Source organism: Physella acuta, unplaced genomic scaffold (assembly GCF_028476545.2).
Source record: "Physella acuta isolate Inbredline_101_S28 unplaced genomic scaffold, ASM2847654v3 ptg000215l, whole genome shotgun sequence".
NCBI lineage: Eukaryota > Metazoa > Mollusca > Gastropoda > Physidae > Physella > Physella acuta.
This window is the reverse complement of record NW_026731734.1, coordinates 23,121-44,615: the sequence shown is the minus strand read 5'-3', so window position 1 is coordinate 44,615 and position 21,495 is coordinate 23,121. Positions and strand designations below refer to the sequence as shown.

General features: G+C 36.8%; 1 protein-coding gene across 1 annotated transcript in view; it reads right to left on the bottom strand.

The window, feature by feature from the left end:
- The window catches only part of LOC131937635 (neuronal acetylcholine receptor subunit alpha-10), a 98,313-nt gene extending 77,288 nt beyond the window's left edge, over positions 1–21,025 (bottom strand). Inside the window, exon 1 of the mRNA XM_059295222.1 lies at positions 20,946–21,025. The gene's annotated coding sequence lies outside the window, so the exon portion shown is untranslated. The remainder of the gene's footprint in view (positions 1–20,945) is intronic.
- Between the last annotated feature and the right edge of the window lie 470 nt (positions 21,026–21,495).

Sequence of the window (21,495 nt, the reverse complement as noted above, 5' to 3'; positions counted from 1 at the left end):
CAGTAGACCGAGATAACTTTTCAGTAATGTTTTTTTCCCAGGTTTTCAACAAACAAATAAAAAAGTTATTTATAACGTGTTTTGACTACTTGATTGGCGAGATTTTTAAAAAGAATACTTGATTTTTATTTATAACATCAAAAGTTTATCATTTTAATATTTTTTATTATTTAAAAATACATCATATTTCATTAATAGGACTTGAATATTTACCAAATTAATGAAAACAAAGCCTCACTGGATGGTTTTAAATATAACATTAGATTGAATATGTTTGTCGTAAATTTTTTGTCAAGCTTGTCAAATACACATGGGTTTCTTGTCAAGTATAAAATAAATGGTTTTGATAAGAAAAAAAAACGGCTTAGAATATAATTTGACCTGGCTACATATTTTTTGTTTTCTTAGTGTGAACAAAATACAAATTTACGCCTCCCACCCCCAACCGACCGAACTACTTTATATAGATAAAAAACATTCAGTTGTTACGTCTGTGAAATTGAAATCAAGTGACTCAATCATTAAAACAGGCTTTTTATCGGAAATTGCGTGGCTTTACCTTCTACTGAAGTAAAAAAAATTAAACCGACATCTGAAATATTTATTCTCCCCTCGTGTTATACTTAAAACCCCCTGTTTTTTTTGTATAATCGAATATTTTTGTTATAAAATTGCTGAATTACAAACAATTTACTTTAAAAAAATTGCGAAACTCTAAACATCGATAACGTATTTTACACTACCTCCCTACTGAGCTAGTTGCTAACATTTTATAATAATTTAAGTTGTAACTTTCGGAGTTGCTCGAAGCGAATAAATAAACTAAAACCTAATCTCGCAAAAAGTGTCGAACACAGTAGCAGTGATTGTGACAATTCTCTAATAGCTTCAGGGACTAATGAATATTTAACACTCCCCACTTGGTGGTATATTGTAAAAACTAGCGAGTGATAAATTACGTCAGTAGGTTTAACACACTTCAAAACATCGCGATTTTAATTTAAAATAGCAGTTTTAAGCACCATTTTGTTTGTATTTCTAATTATCTAATAGACTCAACATTATCAAGTATTACTGAAAATCTAACATAGAACGTATGTGTTAGAAATAATTTAGTTTTAATTAACAGTAACTGGTAAGAAATTAACTCAAGGGTTTCAATTAGCATAAATTGCGTAGCTCCATATTACGAGACACACTTGCAAACACATACACACACATACGTAAGCACACACACAAACACACATACAAACACACACACACACAAACATAAACACACGCATACACATACCCACACGTATCGGGCAGTAGATTTATTTTTTTGACAGCTGTTTTTTTTTCTTTGCTACCACTTCTTAAAACCAAACAAAAAATTTTAACGTTTTTTTGTGTGTTGTAAACACACTTTATCAAAAACAATTTATAAGACGGATTTTTTTTTTAAAACAAAAACAAAAAACAATAACAACATTACAAAAACATAAGCAACTGCAACCAACATCTACCTTCACGCCAGCAATACCACTTTGCCGCTGTTGAGTAATTTCATTACGCACCAACCATCGTATGCTTAAGAAGCTACTTACAACAAGACCGCAAGCCACGCGAAAACAACGTTTGAACCAGCGTGAAATCTGCGAGTTCGCAATTTACCCACTTCTCTTCAACCATTTTGTGAAGCAGCCGAATCGCGGCATGTTAATCAAATATGCATCGCCCTAGTCATCACAAATCAAAATCCTATTTCTCTTCCAATTTGTAGCGAGTCTGTGTCAGATTTATGAGAGACAGTTTGTTCTGCCTGTGATCTACAACATTGCGTTAAGTTTTTTTTTCATACCTCCCCAACACAAAGTAGGATGCGTTATAAAATATATCGACGAAAAAAAACAGTTTTATTCAATATAACGTTATATCAAAATAAGGCTATATATTTTTTAAAAGTATAGTTTTTTTTATAAATAGAAAGCAAACAGCATTATTATTTTAATGCTAATACCAGTCTGAGCTCTGTTTTATTGATATTATTTCAGCTCGTTTGGGCGCATTACTTGTGGTTAGGAAAAGGTTTTGGGGACACATTATTTGTGCATTTTGTTTTAAACTTGCTAGGAAAAATAAAACTAATAAAAAAAGTTTTGTGGGCACATTATTTGTGCATTTTGTTTTAAACTTGCTAGGAAAAACACAAACAAAAAAGTTTTAGTCGACACAATATTTGTGCATTTTGTTTTAAACTTGCTAGGAAAAAAAAACTAACAAAAAAGTTTTAGTGGACACATTTGTGCAATTTGTTTTAAACTTACTAGGAAAAAAAAAGTAACAAAAAAGTTTTAGTGGACACATTTGTGCATTTTGTTTTATACTTGCTAGGAAAAAAAAATTGCGACAAAACTTTTCCCACCAAGAGTGGTGCCAGAAAAAAAAATGGCAGACAAAAGTAAAACATCAGAAGATAATATCCGAGCAGCGGCGTCACTAGGTCGGGTGTCACCAGGTACGGTAACTGAGGGTGTCATCACCCCCCCCCCCCCTCCCCTCCCACAATTTAGCATTTTCTGGTTAGGGTCATCTTTCTGATCTATTTTATTTTATTTTAATGGACAAAACATTATTTTAACGTTAAATTTTAGAATTTTTCGATTTGGTGTTCATCCGAAATTTGGTGTCCCCGGAGAGAACCCCCCCCCCCAACCTCTGTGTTGTGACGCCACTGCATCTGAAAATAGACAAAGTTTGACGCTGTGGGAGTCACGGAGGATGGCGGAAGGATACGAGTGTAGCCCTAAGGTCCGTGTAAACTACGAGAGAAGACAGCAACACTCGTGAAAAAAATCACAACGACTAGATCAAGAAAGTTGTACCGAACATGCACACGGGGAATACACAGGACACACTGATACAAGGGCTACAGTCAACACAGGACCAACAGAGGACAATCATCACAACAAGCACTAGGACATTCCATGAGATAAATACTAGGACAAGTAGAAAATATATAACGGAATAATCAGGAGGACAATATCGCGGACAATATTATAACGATATATTTATCTCGAAAATCTTATAATATATATTTATCTGGACCATCTTATAACATGATTTATTTACCTGGACCATCTTATAACATGATAAATTTACCTATACAATCTTATAACAGGATATATTTACCATTACAATCTTAAAACATGATATATTTAGCTATACAATCTTATAACAGGATATATTTACCTATACAATCTTAAAAATGTATATTTATCTGGACAATCTTATAACATGATATTAACAAGGATAATCTTATAACAGATGTTATATTTCCTAGGACAATCCCACAATAAATAATAATACGATTACCAGGGATTATCCGTGTTATAAGTAAACAGGGCATTATCTTCTAAGAGATTAAAACAAGAACATCACAATACCACCCGGAGTCAAACTTTAATCAAACTTGTAACAGACGACCCCTAGAAACAGAGATGGAAATGAGAAATAGAAAACAATATAAAAAACTTCAATTTCAAACATATTGATAAAAATTATCTCTTTAAAACATACACATGTACGATATACGTCCTTAGTAAACTCGAACCAGGCTGATCATATTTTTAGTCGCTCAGCCATGATGGGGGAAAAATAACTCTTTCACACAGTGTGAGTTGTCGTTCCTTACGTCAATAAAAGAGAATGATAATATGAAGTGGGCGGACAGTTGTGATGTAATTCTGAATTTCTCCAGCTAGAAACAGTTTTACGTGGGTGCTCTAAGCAGATGTTACAGATTGTAACCACACAGCATACGGACATTTCACCAATGTGTGTGTATGTATATATATAATGGTCAAGCGTTATATACATACATATATATATATACACATATTTATTAATATATAAACATATTCTATATATATATATATATATATATATATATATATATATATATATATATATATATATATATGTATATATATATATATATATATATATATATATATATATATATAAATTATATTACAACAAAACTAGTGATGTGTTTTTAAATAACTTAACTCACTATTTCTGAATCGACTCATTTATCGCGAATTAATTTACAGATAAAACATAGAATTTGGTCTATAAACTATAGACTCAATTTACATAACAGATTAACCGTTAAGTCTGCCTAATATGTTAGTGAGAATAAACTTAAATGTTAATGCAAAGGGATTAATTCTTTTTAGAGGATGCGAAGAGTAAATTAAACTGTTTCTAATGTATTCAAAGACGTAATAAATTGAGAAGCTAATTAAAGCGAAATATGTCAATGGAATATTAAAGAAAATAGAATATATTTGTTTCGTTTTGGGATCTATTTTTTTATGATGTCAATATGACAGTCGTTGTACCGTCATTTTTAAATCAACGGAGTATTGCGAGAATATCAACAACTGCAAATTCAACAAACAAACATAAACACTTAAGACCTGTTAAAAGACTATTGTTTTCATACCCACGATATGTTGTGTTATTTAAACACTATATATGCTTCACTTAGCATATATTCAACAGCAACTTTGTTCCAACGATTAGAAATGTGTTCTATTATTCTCTCTATAAATAATGCGCAAACTTCGACATAGTTCACATAATTTGAACATATTTTAAAGTTGCTTCCCTTACGTTACAGTGGCTTATCTATTCACTCCCTTTTTAATTATCTCAATAACAACCTTGCTTTTGTAGTTTACAACAAAAAAAATATGACTATTTAAATAAATTATAGTTTACCAAAATTTAATTAACAATAAAAAAAAGTGTGGGTCGATATATTATTTTTTGACAGATCTATAAAAATGCTATACAATATTTATGGGGTGGGATGGGCTAAACATCACATAATTTTCTTTTATAAAATATATGATCGATCTTGGTAGAACCTCTTTTTACTTCCCAATCCGTATTGCATCCATAAACCGTGGCCTTATAATTAAATGCTGCAGCCTATTTAATTTCAGCTAGTATGATAGTGTGGTAAAACAAAACTACACCGTCTGTATATATATATATATATATATATATATATATATATATATATATATATATATATATATATATATATATATATATATATATATATATATATATATATATATATATATATATATATATATATATATAACATGTCGGCATAGTGATAACCGCACTATTCTCTTGTATGCCGATGTCATTGAAATAGATACACTCTACTTTATCTACACATAGGGGCTAGTACACGAGTGTGAACACATGATGATGTACGACTGGTCCGTTTTCCACTATCATTTGACCATTACACATTTGATGTGTAAGCAACCCATTACTTTAATTGTGTAGAAACATTTTTTCCTCTCTAGTAACAATGTGAAAAATGTGTTTCTGATCATATCAACTGACTGTTAGACACGGTCATACAGTGACTGTTTAGACGGGAATTAATGTTATTGGCTGAAAAAAAAATATACCAGACACAATCAATAACGATGTATGCATGTATCTTACTACGACTTTAGAGTTCAGCTAAAAAACTGCACGCCATTGAGAGCAATCTTTTAATATCGCGCAATTTATTTTTAATTTTACTTTTGTGTAGCGTTATTCACAGTAATTCACAATAACTATTGTGCTAGGTACACGGTTTAAAAGAAATCTCATTCTATAGTCCAATTTAAATAGAAAACACTTGATTTTGAAAATTACATTTTAATTTTTTTTTATTGTGTGTGTTATAAAGTTAACCTTTAATATTAACATTATTAAAATTAACGTTTGAGTTAATTTTGTTTTAGAACACTATAAACTTCTTACATCAAATCCGATACATAAATAATTTCTACTGACAGAGTATTTTGTACCTATGCGTTCAATAAAAATTATCTAGAGACTTGCTAATATTCAAGTCGAAATAAATGATACTTTTTTTTTAAATGTGGCCTCTACAGAACCTTTAAACTAGATAATGTTGCAAGTCTTTATCAGATAAGAAATAACGGAAATAACAACATGGCATCATTTTGATACACCTTGATGTTATTTTACTTAAGTATTTTGTATACGCTTTCAATCAATATTCTTTTTGGCTTTAAGGTTAACCCATACTGTTTCTTTCTACTCTCGTCTGATGAGCTACATGTTATTCGCTTTTCATCCGTGGGTTCTCATCAGACTTGCCTTCCCTTCCACCAGATGCGGGACTCCGTGTTCTATCACCCAGTGGCGTCGCTAGGTCGGGTGTCATCTGGTGCGGTACCTCTTGGTGTCACCCTCCCACCAAAGGGAAATAAGGTATAGGATAGCTTTAAAGTTTTTAAATTAAAGATGTGTATCTGTCGTGATTGTAACAACAGCGCAGCTATCAAGGTTTAACCGTGATTGTAACAACAGCGCTACTATTAAGGTTTAACCGTGATTGCAACAACAGCGCAGCTATCAAGGTTTAACCATGATTGCAACAACAGCGCTACTATCAAGGTTTAACCATGATTGCAACAACAGCGCAGCTATCAAGGTTTAACCGTGATTGTAACAACAACGCACCTATCAAGGTTTAACCGTGATTGTAACAACACCACACCTATCAAGGTTTAACTGTAATTGTAACAACACCACACATATCAAGGTTTAAACATGATTGTAACAACAGCGCAGCTATCAAGGTTTAACCGTGATTGTAACATCACTGTTTTGAATTAATTCCTATGTCGTATCTTTTTGCTGTCTTCGTACGTTATTGCTTCAAAATAACGAGCCGAATTTCAACCACTTCTACTTGATCGATTTCTTTTAAACTTGACTTGTAGGTCACCTCTCATTTAACATGTAATGTTAAACAAAGTCTGACTTAACCCTCAGGTGTTAAATAATTTAAAAAAATTTAATTCATTTACTATATAAAATACTAATTTTCCGCTCTCTTATAAACACATTGTTTTTTATAATTAGGTACAAGATTTTTTAGCTATGCTACTCTTTTCTATTAAAAGTTAAAAAAGTATTAAACTAAATTTACGAAATAAGTTTCAATATTCTACATAACCTTCCTTAAAACGCGATCAATTTATGAAGTTAACACAATCGACATGCCTGCATCAAAAGACGGGGTGTGAACGTCATTCTCGAAGAAAAAACAAAACCTCACCCTTCGCGTACTTATAAATTAAATTAACCTCGGGTTTACACCGCGAGCTTGCCAGTTTAGTGCTCACGCTTAATGCACATCCGTGACGGGAGCTAAATCTTGAACCCGACAGGGTTGTTCCAATTCTAGCACACATACAACAACCCGACCAACCCCTATTACTCCCATAACACCCTCACGAAAAAAAAATATAAAACTATATTCTAAAAAAAAAAGCTATTTTCTGTTCTTTTATATCGTCGTTTTGTAAATAAAAATGTGAATAGTGTATAATGTATCCAGAAAATGAATGTTTGCTTGTATGATCAACTTCAGCACTTGCTTATTTGCACGCAAACATACGCCAATCGCGATTCGTTTACTGCACAAACTTTATCTATCGTGGAAAATGATTTTTTTTGGTCGTTTTTTATTTATCGTTTAGGAATAACATATGGGTTAGGGATTAGAAGGGGATTATCGATGGTGTGCAAGTGGTTGAGAAATAATTCATCAAGATATCTTTCATCAAGTGGGCGAGGCAGCTGGTTGAGATGGATTAGATCACTTATCTTAGTTTTAATCTTAACCTAAATTTAAGCCTAAATCCTTGCCCTTTTCTTAGTTTGTTAACCAAAATTTCCTTGCTTGAGTATTAGCCCATGTCTCTGCCCAATCCTAGACCCATTCTTAGACCAACAATCGGCTTATAAATACATTAATCAAAATCTTAGCCGAAATCTCAACTTATATATTAACCCAATTCTTAGCCCAAATTACGGCACATTTCTTAACCAGAGGCGTAGCGAGGGGGGGGGGGGGGAGGGCGGGGGGGGACGACATATGTCCCCGGGCGCCGACCTTAGGGGGGGGGGCGCCAAATTGAAAGTTTGAGGGGGGTGGGTGTAAATGAAAAATTCGAGGGGGGGGGTGCAAATCGAAAGTTTGTCCCCGGGCGCCGGGAAGGGTCGCTACGCCTCTATTCTTAACCAAAATCTTAACCCAAGCATCGGCACATTTCTTAGCCCAAAACTAAACCCAAATCTTTGCCCAAATGTCGACCAATATCTTAACATATTTCCCAGCTTAAACCTCATATCATCTCGTAGACCTGTTATCAGCCCATTTTATAGCTAAAAAAAACCAGCGAATATCAGCTACCAAATATGAGCCTAACTTTCACCATAAATAGCCCAAATCCCAGACCAAATCTAATCCTAAATCTTCACCAACGAAGACAGATGGATCTAATCCTAATCTAAAGATCGGCATATTGGGTGAGAGCTACTCACAACAAAAAGGTAACCGTGCTGTGAGCATTGAAACGTAAAGAAACTTACGGAGACTGACAATTAGCAACATACACAAGAGCTAAGGCGGCTTATATTTCAGTAAATTATGCGTTGAAAAAAAGGCTTAAAAATCTGTAAAAAGTTCGTATACTGTAACGTTGTGTTGTGAAACAAGTATCAGCAAGTTTTAAGAGAAAACAGGTGGTCTGTTTGGTATATTAGATCCACATACATAGACGTTGAATGATCATGTAAGGGTGTAATGTAAGGGTGTAACTGTATGTTAATGACCATCAGCTGAAGAAAGCCAGTGTAAAGTTTAAGGAGGAAAGTAAATGTCTTTACAGGCTTGGACGGCGAAAGAACCGCCTAAAAAATAACGCGGAAATAGTAAATATTAATTAATTTATTAAAAGTAATTAGGCATCCAGTTAAGTCAAGTGTAATGTCACATTGCAAAACCATTGGGTCCTGATCCATGTGTCAAGTTTCAAAGAGATTAGTCAGTTAAAAGTGGTCGAAATTTCGCTCGCTGGTTTTGATCAGTGACGGACAAAGCACGACAGAGGAAGCTTCTAAAAACATCTTCAAACCGAGAAAAGCGGTTTCTTCAAAAATGTAATGTTAAACTGTAGTTTAAAAGTCGAAACTACCTCTTTATTCTACCAAGTATTGCCTAAAGTTTAACATGTTTAACATGAAAGCTTATTCAAATATTGTTCTGAAAACGTATACAACATACTCGAGTAAGAAAACTAAGGTCGAGTCGTTTCTAAATATCTTTTCACTCCGTTAAAGACAAATGCCGATATTAAATTTGTATCTGTTTAATCTTCAGTTTTGTTTTTGAAATAAACTATAAACAATGTAAAATTTGAAGATTAGGGTCTCGGTATAATAAAAATTATTTATTTATTAAGTCCCTTTTCAAGTTTCTAGAGAATTACTGGTAATAAAAGTTTAATAAGAAGAAATTTTTTACGTAACAAATTAGATGTAAGATATTTATAGTATTCTTAAACAAAATAACTCTAGCGTTAATTTTAATGTTGTTGATATTAAAGTTCAACATTTATAGCGCACACAATAAAATAAAAGTATTATTTTCATAATCAAATTATGTTGTAGTTCAATTTCGTTCATAGAAATATACATTTATTTTTATAATACTTTATAAATTGTACCTTATTTTATAGTTACAGGTAATTAAGCTACACTAAAGTAAAAATCTAGGTTGGCGCGAAATTAAAAGTTTGCGTGCAATGGTGTGAAATCTTCTAGCTAAACTTTAAAGTCGTAATAAGATGTTTGGAAGACTTGTTTCTTATTTTCGTTGATAATCTGAACTTTGTCTTGATCCTAGAAAATAAAAATCATTCACCTAAAATCAAACTAATCGCGTGCATTCGTTTAATTCACGCATAAATCTAAAAACTCCACTTTCGTTCTTCTTCTACTTCATTATTAATTCTAGTGTTGGAAGGGATTTCCTCCAACACGGTTAAGTATTACGTGTCTACTTCTTAGGACGTTGACTCCGATTTTAGTCTGCTTTTCTTTTTGGCCTTTGTCCAACCAAGAACAAACTACAAGGCAGCAGTTGTTTGATTTTTGAGTTGTCACTCCTAGAAGAGTGGCTCATCTGACCGGGGGTTCGAACTCTGGACTTTTGGGTACAGCAACCATCGTTCAATTAAAATTTAACACCCATCAACACTAGGACTACATGTTCTTTGTTCACTTTGTCACAATTATTTATCAACAAACTTTCAACCAGGATGAAATTTGTACTGAATTACAATCGCAGGATGAATATACTAATACTAGAGTTGTTTACAATCCCAATACGATCAGTAGGATAAAAAGTACGAGTCGAAACATACAATAGCGAATAGGCGAAATTTCAGTCCTAGTTGTTACCTTTTTAAATAAAATATTTAGAACGAGCCGACCCGCAGCGTATCATACGCCGCTATTTAGTTGTTTTATTTTCTACTTTTCAGTAATTCATAATTTGTGAATTCGACAGTATCAATGCTGCCACTGAAAATATTTGCTTTAAAACACTACCCCCCCCCCTTTCCCCTAACCCCGACCCTACACACCCCCCCCCCCCGTGAAAGCAGCCCCCTCTTAGTTATTTCTTAGTTACCTCCTGTAAGTTTAAAATCGAACTAAATTATCTAGCCCTAATAGAAACCCGACTCTACGGCTCTACGATTTGTAAACATTTAGCGTGACCACAGCTCACCAGACAATGTGGGGGTGGGGTGGGGGTGGTAGTGATAGAGAGAAAGAGAGGGGACTGCAAGGAGGCGCTTGCAGCTTGTTTTCTAACGGCTCCCAGAAGAGAATTATATATATAGATAAATTAAAACCTAGGGCGTTTAGTTGCCTCTTCCTGAATTTATCAACGATCATTTGAGATTTGTAATACATCTGAAGCCTCAATCGTATATCTGACTGATTATTACATTAAATGAAAATCGTGGCCTTCCATATTACTGGCGTACTTACCGGCTAATGCAAGACATTTCCTGATGCACCTATGGCCTTGCTTCTAACCAAAAATAAACACAAGAAGCTCACGATAAGCGTACATTTCAAACGGTACATATTTTACCCGCGAGTAACATTTGCTATCGATCAAATTTCAACTACCCACAAGCACCTTGGAACTATAAAAAAAAAAATGCAGCGTTACGTCAGACAACGGTGAGAAAACGTGGACTGGATCTCCGTGAGTACTCACATTTTTCTTGTCCTCAAGATTTCCCTCACCCTAATGACGTAATTAGATGATTTAGGTTTAACATGTTGACTGGTTCAAGGAAAAAAAATTGTATCAATCAATCATACTAATGGGCCGGTCTGAACCAGGTGACCCCCAGGTGTTAGGCTAGGAAAGGTAGGAAATTTCGAGAATCTTCTCTCATGGTTTATTATTGCAAACGTTTGAAAAATGGAAAAATGCGATATATTTTTACCTGTGTGTTTAGGTAATTTAGGTTATATCTACACGTGCTGATAGTGATTCCATTTTTTTCTACCTGGAATGTGGACGTGCATTAAACAAAAGGAGCAACAAATGTCGGGCAGGTTAAATATAAAGTTGTATTAAAACTATAACTTAATAAAAACATGTTTTATAACATAGCCGTACTGTAAGACTTATATTATAAGTAGCGCCGAATACAAGAAAATAAAATATGGGCAAGGTATAATGGAGAGATACTATATCAGAAAGGTCAAATGGAGAGATCTAGTATTTACAGTAAGGTCAACTAGAGAGAGGTAGTATATCTATCATAATACTATAAGGTTTAATTCACATTACATTACTATCAGTAAGGTGAAACGATTTTTTTTTTACATTTTTTACAAGGTCCTACAGAGTAAAATACATGTTCATCGTGTTTTTCGTTATGTGTTTCGTTTTTGTTTAGTTCAATTGTTGAAAACTTCAAACATCATCAAGACAGTAGGTAAATAACTTTTGCAGGATGTTGTGTAGTCGTAAGAACGTAGATCGTGAGTCAAGTTAACCGGACTGTCGTTTTAAAGGTGAGTGCTAGGTGAGTGAAAGATGGTGGTCTGTTGCACCCACACAAACAGCATACCAACACACACACACACACACACACACACACACACACACACACACACACACACACACACACACACACACACACACAAACCCACACACACATACACAGACATTCAAGAGCACATACTAACACACATCTACACACATTCTGACACACTATAAGGCAGAGAGACTCAGACACACATATAGGTACATATAGACACATACACAATACAATCAACACCATAATAGCACATACGCTTTAAAAATAAAAAAAATGCACATGAAAATAACGAGTTTGAAAATTTAAATAATTTCAAAAATGCAACAAAAAAAAAATATTTTCTTTCAAATATGTTCTTTCTTTTGTCATCCAGCTCCCCATCAATTCGACAGTAAAAAAAATCTTGTTAACTTGATAAAAAACACACCTTGCCCTCGGCATGGAACAACGACATCACCACAAACAAGTCTCAAGTTTAACAATCTCATTAGAGACTGCAACAGTTGAAAAGCTCTCGATTACCGTTCATTCTTACGCACAATTACCACTTGGCTTAGAACAATTATAATCAAGAGGTACGACACTGAAGTTATTATAAACAAACAGAATTCTTTTGATCTTTTGAATTAAGGAATTGACCGTAAATATGAAGTATCATTTAAGACCTATTTGATAGGTTTAGAAAATTTCACGTATTTCTTTGATCTCAGTATTGTCTTACAAAATTCTGTTTCTTCGTAACTTGATTCCGGAGCGTGATTTAGTTATATAGAAGCAGGTATGTAAGGGGGCTAAAGTATGTTCTGCAGTTTACCGGGGTAAACTGATCCTCAGTGGAATTGTATATTTTTTGCTACAGTCGTTTATTTATCTACTAGACACATCAGGAACAGTAGCGTAGCGAGGGGGGGGGGGGGGCGGGGGGGACACATGTCCCCGGGCGCCGACTTTAGGGGGCGCCAAAATGGGTTGGAAAAATAAATTGAAAGGTGGAGGGGGGTGCAAATTGAAAGTTGAATGGGGGGGGGGTGCAAATGAATATCTTGAGGGGGAGGGTGCAAATCTAAAGTTTGAGGGGGGGGGGGGGTGCAAATCGAAAAGTTTGTCCCCGGGCGCCGGGAAGGGTCGCTACGCCTCTGAGCAGGAACGCCGTACATTCCAAGAAATCTAACAGCCACAATGTCTATAAAAGTCAGAGCACCACTCTGTTAGATTCAAGGCGATTACTAATGTTAAATGTCATAACTCTTGTCCAATGTTAAGCTGAATTATAACTATGGGATATTTAAACTTTAAACCCAATCGAATTTTAAACCGCACCTCCCATTCCCCACCTCACAAACACCACACCACTCCAATCATCTTAAAGTTTAAACCCCGTCAAAACAAAAACAAAAAGGGATTAATCAATTTTATTGTGTTACCCTAATAATGAGTCTTGTTTATCAGTATTTTCATTTTAGATTTATTAACATCAATGTGCAAGGCGCACAAATAGGCAGGGCCAAGACGCTTCAATAGGGCTGGTAAGTAGGTCACCATCCAGTTCTACGGCTCAATAAAACCTGCATGTGCCATAGAACTGGATGGTGACCTACTTACCAGCCCTATATTCAATAGCAACAACAGTTCCAAAAAATGCTATAGCTTTTAGCTTCATTTCCTAAGTAAAAAAAAGTTTATTCTCACCACACGCGTCGTAACTAAAACATAACATTTTAATCAAAAGTTAAAACAGATCAATTTAACAATGAGGCTGTCGATGATTCAGTGAGGCATGCAGTACAGCCAAGTACCGCTCAGTCATGCGTAAAAAAACAAAACAAAATGGCAGCTGATATAAAACAAAGGCATGTGACGAATTGTGTTTTACAATCAGTATCGATTAGAGTGTTCGATATCAGATCATAACGTAGGTCGGGTGGTGGAGAGTTTGGACAGGAGCATGATTTATCGGGTCGATCGAGTTTTGATCAATCGACTGTTTGACACGATTTGCTCGATGGGGAAGTCAATTAACTGGGAAGGTGCATGGTAGGTAGATTGGCTAGAATCTGATATGACTTGGGTTAGATATGACTTGGGTCAGGTATGACTTTGGTCAGATATGACTTGGATCAGATATGACTTGGGTCAGATATGACTTGGGTCAGATATGACTTGGGTCAGATATGATTTGGGTCATATATGACTTGGGTCAGATATTACTTGGGTCAGATATGACTTGGATCAGATATGACTTGGATCAGATATGATTTGGGTCAGATATTACTTGGGTCAGATATGACTTGGATCAGATATGACTTGGGTCAGATATGACTTGGATCAGATATGACTTGGGTCAGATATGACTTGGATCAGATATGACTTGGATCAGATATGACTTGGGTCAGATATGACTTGGATCAGATATGACTTGGGTCAGATATGACTTGGGTCAGACATGACTTGGATCAGATATGACTTGGATCAGATATGACTTTGGTCAGATATGACTTGGGTCAGATATGACTTGGGTCAGATATGGCTTGGGTCAGATATGACTTGGATCAGATATGACTTTGGTCAGATATGACTTGGGTCAGATATGACTTGGGTCAGATATGACTTGGGTCAGATATGACTTGGGTCAGATATGACTTAGGTCAGATATGACTTGGGTCAGTTATGACTTGGGTCAGATATGACTTGGGTCAGATATGACTTGGGTCAGATATGACTTGGGTCAGATATGACTTGGGTCAGATATGACTTGGGTCAGATATGACTTAGGTCAGTTATGACTTGGGTCAGTTATGACTTGGGTCAGATATGACTTGGATCAGATATGACTTGGGTCAGTTATGACTTGGGTCAGATATGGCTTGGGTCAGATATGACTTGGGTCAGATATGACTTGGGTCAGATATGAATTGGGTCAGATATGACTTGGGTCAGATATGACTTGGGTCAGATATGACTTGGGTCAGATATGACTTGGGTCAGATATGACTTGGGTCAGATATGACTTGGGTCAGATATGACTTGGGTCAGATATGACTAGGGTCAGATATGATTTGGGTCAGATATGATGTACAGCGTAGGTCACTTATGGTGTGAACATTTATGTGGGTTATCTATTCTGTGTAAATGGTAGTGGGTCATATGGTATGTATAGATGAGAGTGCTAAGTTTAGGAGCGTGGGTTAGATTTCATGTATAGATGTATAGATGATGGGACGGAGTGGTCTAGCGGTAGAGAGCTGGACTGCTAACCTGTAAGTCTCGAGTTCGAATCCGGGTTCAAGTCAGTAGACTGTCCCTGAGTCCACCCAACTGTGAAGGGTACCTAACTCACGTTAGGGAAAGTAAAGGCGCCAAGGGATAGTGCTCGGCTGGGCATAGTGCTGACCAAAAACTAACCCTTATATGCCGAGGTCACAGAAACAAGTGAACTCTACTTCACTTGCCCCATAGAATAGACCGTCAGGTTTAAAAGGGAAACTACTTTTTACTTTATGTATAGATGAGAGGTGTGTCACCTATTGTGTGTAAATTAAGGTGGGTCATCTATGACGTGGGACATCTATGACGTGGGTCATCTATGACGTGGGTCATCTATGACGTCAGGTTGGTCAGACTTGAGGTGGGTCATCTATGACGTGGGTCAAACGTGAGGTGGGTCAGACACAATGTATAGAGCTTGTGTTACCATGCTTTGTAGATGGGCAACAGCTGTCTACACCTAAGGTAAAGCAACACAAAACACGATCAGACAAAAAAAACGCTGTGCTAATCTATGAGGTGAGAATCTCTAACCGTGGGTCTATAGTGTGGAGAGTGAGTTGCTAATGATATGCGTGGTGTGGGGGTGGTTGTTGCTGAGGTTGTCGGCTAGGGTATTTATGGCTGTCGTCTATCAGCCCGTGTTGAATAATTGATAAGGTTAAATAGGTCTAGTTTAAAATGGGATATGTTGATGATGCCTTGTATAAAACAGCTGTTACATCGTAAAATAGATTAAGAAACGGGAAGTAGAATATTTTTTTCTTCTGTCAATGTGTATTGTGAAATGTATAACACTTTTTCATCCATCGCGCTAATAGATTTTTATTACAAGGGGAAACTATATATTATAGGCCCACATGTTTTATGTGATGTATAAATATGGTAAATACTGAGCTATACAACCACTCTGACCTATACAAACACACTGACCTATACAAACACTGACCTATACAAGCACACTGACCTATACAAAAACACTGACCCATACAAACACTGACCTATACAAACACTGACCTATACAAACACTGACCTATACAAACACACTGGCCTATACAAACACACTGATCTAAACAAAAACACTGACCCATACAAACACTGACCTATACAAACACTGACCTATACAAACACTGACCTATACAAACACACTGACCTATACAAACACACTGATCTATACAAACACTGACCTATACAAACACTGACCTATACAAACACACTGACCTATACAAACACTGACCTATACAAACACACTGGCCTATACAATCACAATCACTGACCTATACAATCACAATCACTGACCTATACAAGCACACTGACCTATACAAACACTGACCTATACAAACACACTGACCTATACAAACACACTGGCCTATACAATCACAATCACTGACCTATACAATCACAATCACTGACCTATACAAGCACACTGACCTATACAAACACTGACCTATACAAACACACTGACCTATACAATCACAATCACTGACCTACACATCAAACTTTCACTCACTAATTCAACCATCGTCTTATGACCTACACTCTCCCCCTCCCCCACAAATTATCTCACACACTATACCCCTCTCCCCCACAGCCAATATCTCGACACCACCCATCCATCCCGATCAGCTTAACCCCCACAAATCTCACTTCCGGCGGCCATCTTTGAAACAGTAGGAGGTAATCGTTCTTGTTTATGACAAGCTTTGAGCCGATTAGCTATTTTAGCCTGATGATCCCGCCTTTTTTTACCGCTATTTTTTAGAGAACGGGACAATGGCAGTATAACCATAGGGAACATAGGATGGACAATGGTAGTATAACTATAGGGAACATAGGATGGACAATGGTAGTATAACTATAGGGAACATAGGATGGACAATGGCAGTATAACTATAGGGAACATAGGATGGACAATGGTAGTATAACTATAGGGAACATAGGATGGACAATGGCAGTATAACTATAGGGAACATAGGACCGGACAATGGCAATATAACTATAGGGAACATAGGAGGGGACAATGGCAATATAACTATAGGGAACATGTAATGGACAATGGCTGTATAACCATAGGGAACATGGAATGGACAATGGCAGTATAACCATAGGGAACATGTAATGGACAATGGCTGTATAGCCATAGGGAACATGGGATGGACAATTGCAGTATAACTTAGGGAACATAGGAGGGGACAATGGCAGTATAACTATAGGGAACATAGGATGGACAATGGCAGTATAACTATAGGGAACATAGGAGGGGACCATGGCAGTATAACCATAGGGAACATGGGATGGACAATGGCAGTATAACCATAGGTAAATATTGGTACCTTGGGCCTTCGGGAGGTGATGTCCCCTTTTCAAATAGATGCATGAAAGAAATTCTGTTTCTATCGAGAATTAAACGGAAGCATGTCAATAACATACAAACACAGATAACGCTCCGGGTACTTTGTTTACTTTGGGAGAGTAGACAGTAATGTTCATTATAATTAACAACATATTTAATGTAAAGTTGTACTAGTATATGAGAATAGCTAAAAAAGAACATTGTTTCCTAAAACGTATAGCTCTAGTAAATCTTTTATTTTTCAGGAAATGCAGCTAACAGAGGCGTAGCGAGGGGGGGGGGAGGCGGGTGGGGGGGGGGGTGCGGACCGCACCGAGTGACACCATTTAGGGGGGTGACACCAAGGCAAAAAATAGCAAAATATATAGAGAAAAACTTGAGGGGGCGGGGGGGGGGGCGCAAATCGAAAGTTTGAGGGGGGGGGGGTGCAAATCGAAAATTTGAAAGTTTGTCCCCGGGAAAGGTCACTGCGCCTCTGGGGGGTGGGGTGGGGGAGGGGGGTGGGGGGGGGGGGTGACACCATTAAGTGCCGCACCGGGTGACACCCAACCTCGCTACGTACTGGCAGCTAATAGTATATTATAATGCTAAATGTAGAACTACGGCAATTTATTCGATTATTTAAATTTTTCAACCGCAAACCATCAATAAGTTTTAGGTCATTATAAGACGCAGATTATAAAATTTCTTATACCAATATAAACTAAATCTGCTTCTATACAACACTAGGCTATTGGCTTCTAAAAAGCATACATAGAGTTAATTTTACTGCAATAATTTATTTTGTGTAGAGTTAAAGGATTATGCCCAACATAAGCCGCTTATAGGATGACGCTAAAACCTCTTTATTTCAATTTTGTACTTTTTTTTAATAATGGACTTTTGGTCGGATATTTTTACCATCCAGGAAACAGGGGCTCTGAAATACAAGGACTGGATTACAATATTAAATCTGATGACATATTTCAGCACTTTAAAACCTACATAATACATTTTAGAAATTGTTTTCGTTATGTTGTCCTATATCTGATATCATTAGACGAGTTTCTTTCATCTCCCATGATGTCATACATCATTTAGACAAACATCAGACATCCTGTCTTAATCTCAATTTAAGCACCGTTAGTTAAGGCATATAGTGACAGTTTAGAAAATCTTTAGCAACACTTTAAGCACCGTTAGTCAGACATAGTCTGACATTTAGTCACAGTTTATCAAACCTTTAGTCAAACACCGTTTAGTCAAACACAAAATTTAGTATGTTCGTCAAAACTTAGTCACATTTTAGACACTGCTAGGCACACTCCGTTTGTCTGTCTTTAGTCACATTTTTATCACCCCCTGTCATTCGGCATAAATCTCATTGTTTTCACGGTTGCGCACAAGACACATGGATCAGATGAAGTAGAGTTCATCTTTTTCAATGACCGCTGCATACAAGAGGATAGTGTAGTCAGCACTATGCCGAGCTGACTTAGCCTACTTAAAGTGAGTTAGGTACAATCAGAACTGTGTGGGCTCTGGGACATTCTACAGACTCAAGCCTGGGATCCGAACTGAAGACTTTCCCGTGAGAAGATGAAAGCTCTACCATTCGACCACACCGTCTCCAAATTCACATTATATAATAATATTCGTAATCATTATTCAGTTCACACTTCATTAAAACTAAATAATTCACGAACCACATTTAATCATTCACGATTCACAATCAGTCTCCGAAACTCATTCTCCTTCAATCATTCACGATTCACAATCAGTCTCAAGTCATTCTCCTTCAATCATTCACGATTCACAACCAGTCTCCGAAACTCATTCTTCTTCAATCATTCACGATTCACAATCAGTCTTAACTCATTCACCTTCTATCATTCATTCGTCAGCCCCCCCCCCCTCACCCCCTCCACCCTATAGCACCAGTATCTCCCAAGCCTATCTTGAGACGACGCCAGCCATTGTGCTACTGAAGACGTTTCGTACACCCTGAACGAGCCTACGAGTATCTCTCTAGACACGGGTAAGGAGGAGATTGTGTGTGCAACAAGACGATCCGATGCCGTTTACGTTTCCAATTTTAAACGGGTTTATGTGGAATGAAAACACTTGGAGGGAATGGAATCCGAGGCTTACACTAAGTCTAGGACAGAGGAGTGAGTTCAGGGGCGGGGTTTAGGGATGGGGGGCCTTAATCTGGAAGTAAAGGAATGCACAATAGAGAAGGATTATAGACATGCTCCCTAGACCAGGGTTAGAGACAAGTTACCACACTATACATAAATGGTGGAGAAGGGTTAAAGACAGGAATCATACGCTATGTATGAGTAGGGCATCACTAGTAGAGGATGAGGAGCCTTAAACTAGACAAGAGCCTTTGATTAAATTAAGCGATGTGAGCCCAATACTAGCATTAGAGAGGTGTGCTAGACGGTCAGTGATATAAGCGTAAGACGAGATAAATGTAGAGGAGCCCTAGTATAATACAATGGAGAGGAGAGCCTCGCCTAGACAATGGAGAGCCCTAGTCTAGACAATGGAGAGGAGAGCCTAGTCTAGACAAGAGAGAGCCCTGGCCTAGACAATGGAGAGGAGAGCCTAGTCTAGACAATAGAGAGGAGAGCCTAGTCTAGACAATAGAGAGCCCTGGCCTAGACAATGGAGAGGAGAGCCTAGTCTAGACAATAGAGAGCCCTGGCCTAGACAATAGAGAGCCCTGGCCTAGACAATGGAGAGGAGAGCCTAGTCTAGACAATAGAGAGCCCTGGGCTAGACAATATAGAGCCCTGGCCTAGACAATATAGAGCCTAGTCTAGACAATATAGAGCCCTGGCCTAGACAATATAGAGCCCTGGCCTAGACAATATAGAGCCCTGGCCTAGAAAAAAGATATGAGCCCAGTAAGTTATCTAGGGCTCATAGACTAGCCTGTGTTATATGATACTGTGACAGAATAGACGACAGTCACGAACGAATTAGCATTTTAAGTCCGGATGAAGTAGAGTTCATCTGTTTCACGTTTCCCAACATATGTGAACGCTAAGACCAGTAACGTAGCTCAATCTGCATTAAAATGTATTCTTACAGCCTTGTTTCTGCAAACTTCTCTCTAGGATCAGAACTTCTCGTTTAGCATTATAAACAAATGCTCTACCACTCGACCACATTGCCTCTTCACTAGACCACACCCGGTATTATACAAACAGATATAGGTACTAGTTACACGTTAACTCTGCTTCACCTATCAAAACAAGTATTTCGGTCTCGAACAACATGTCAATGTGCAAAATAAAAAAAATTAAATAAAAAAAATTACTTACCATCATTGTTGTTATAAACATAACGATAGTGATTGTTATTGTTCTGATGATTGTTAGCCCAACCTTCACGAATGAGCGAAACCACCACAAGGTACATCAACACACACATCAATCTTTTCATTGTATCAAACTACAACTGAAACTGTACTTGTACACTATTCACCACTATCAACACAGCACTACCAGGTTTAAGAATCACAAATCAGATCAATATTCTAACCTTTTTGCTAATTACTAATCAGAGATTGTAAAAAAAACATATTTATGTTTACTTTATACACGTATCGACCTATCCGTTACATAAATACATTATACAATATAAAAATTTCCATTATTAATCACATTGAAATATCAACTCCAGATTTGGAAAAACGCAAAAAAGGAACACAATGCACAAAACGCGTGGTATAAACTGTAAAACTTGGACGAGATTAAAATAACCGCCTCGTATTTCCTACAATGTTTGAGGGGAGATTTTTTCCCACTACCGTGAGCTGTGGTCCGCCTACGTCACGGATTTCCGCGCGCTTGCCTCCCTTGTTCGTGGCGA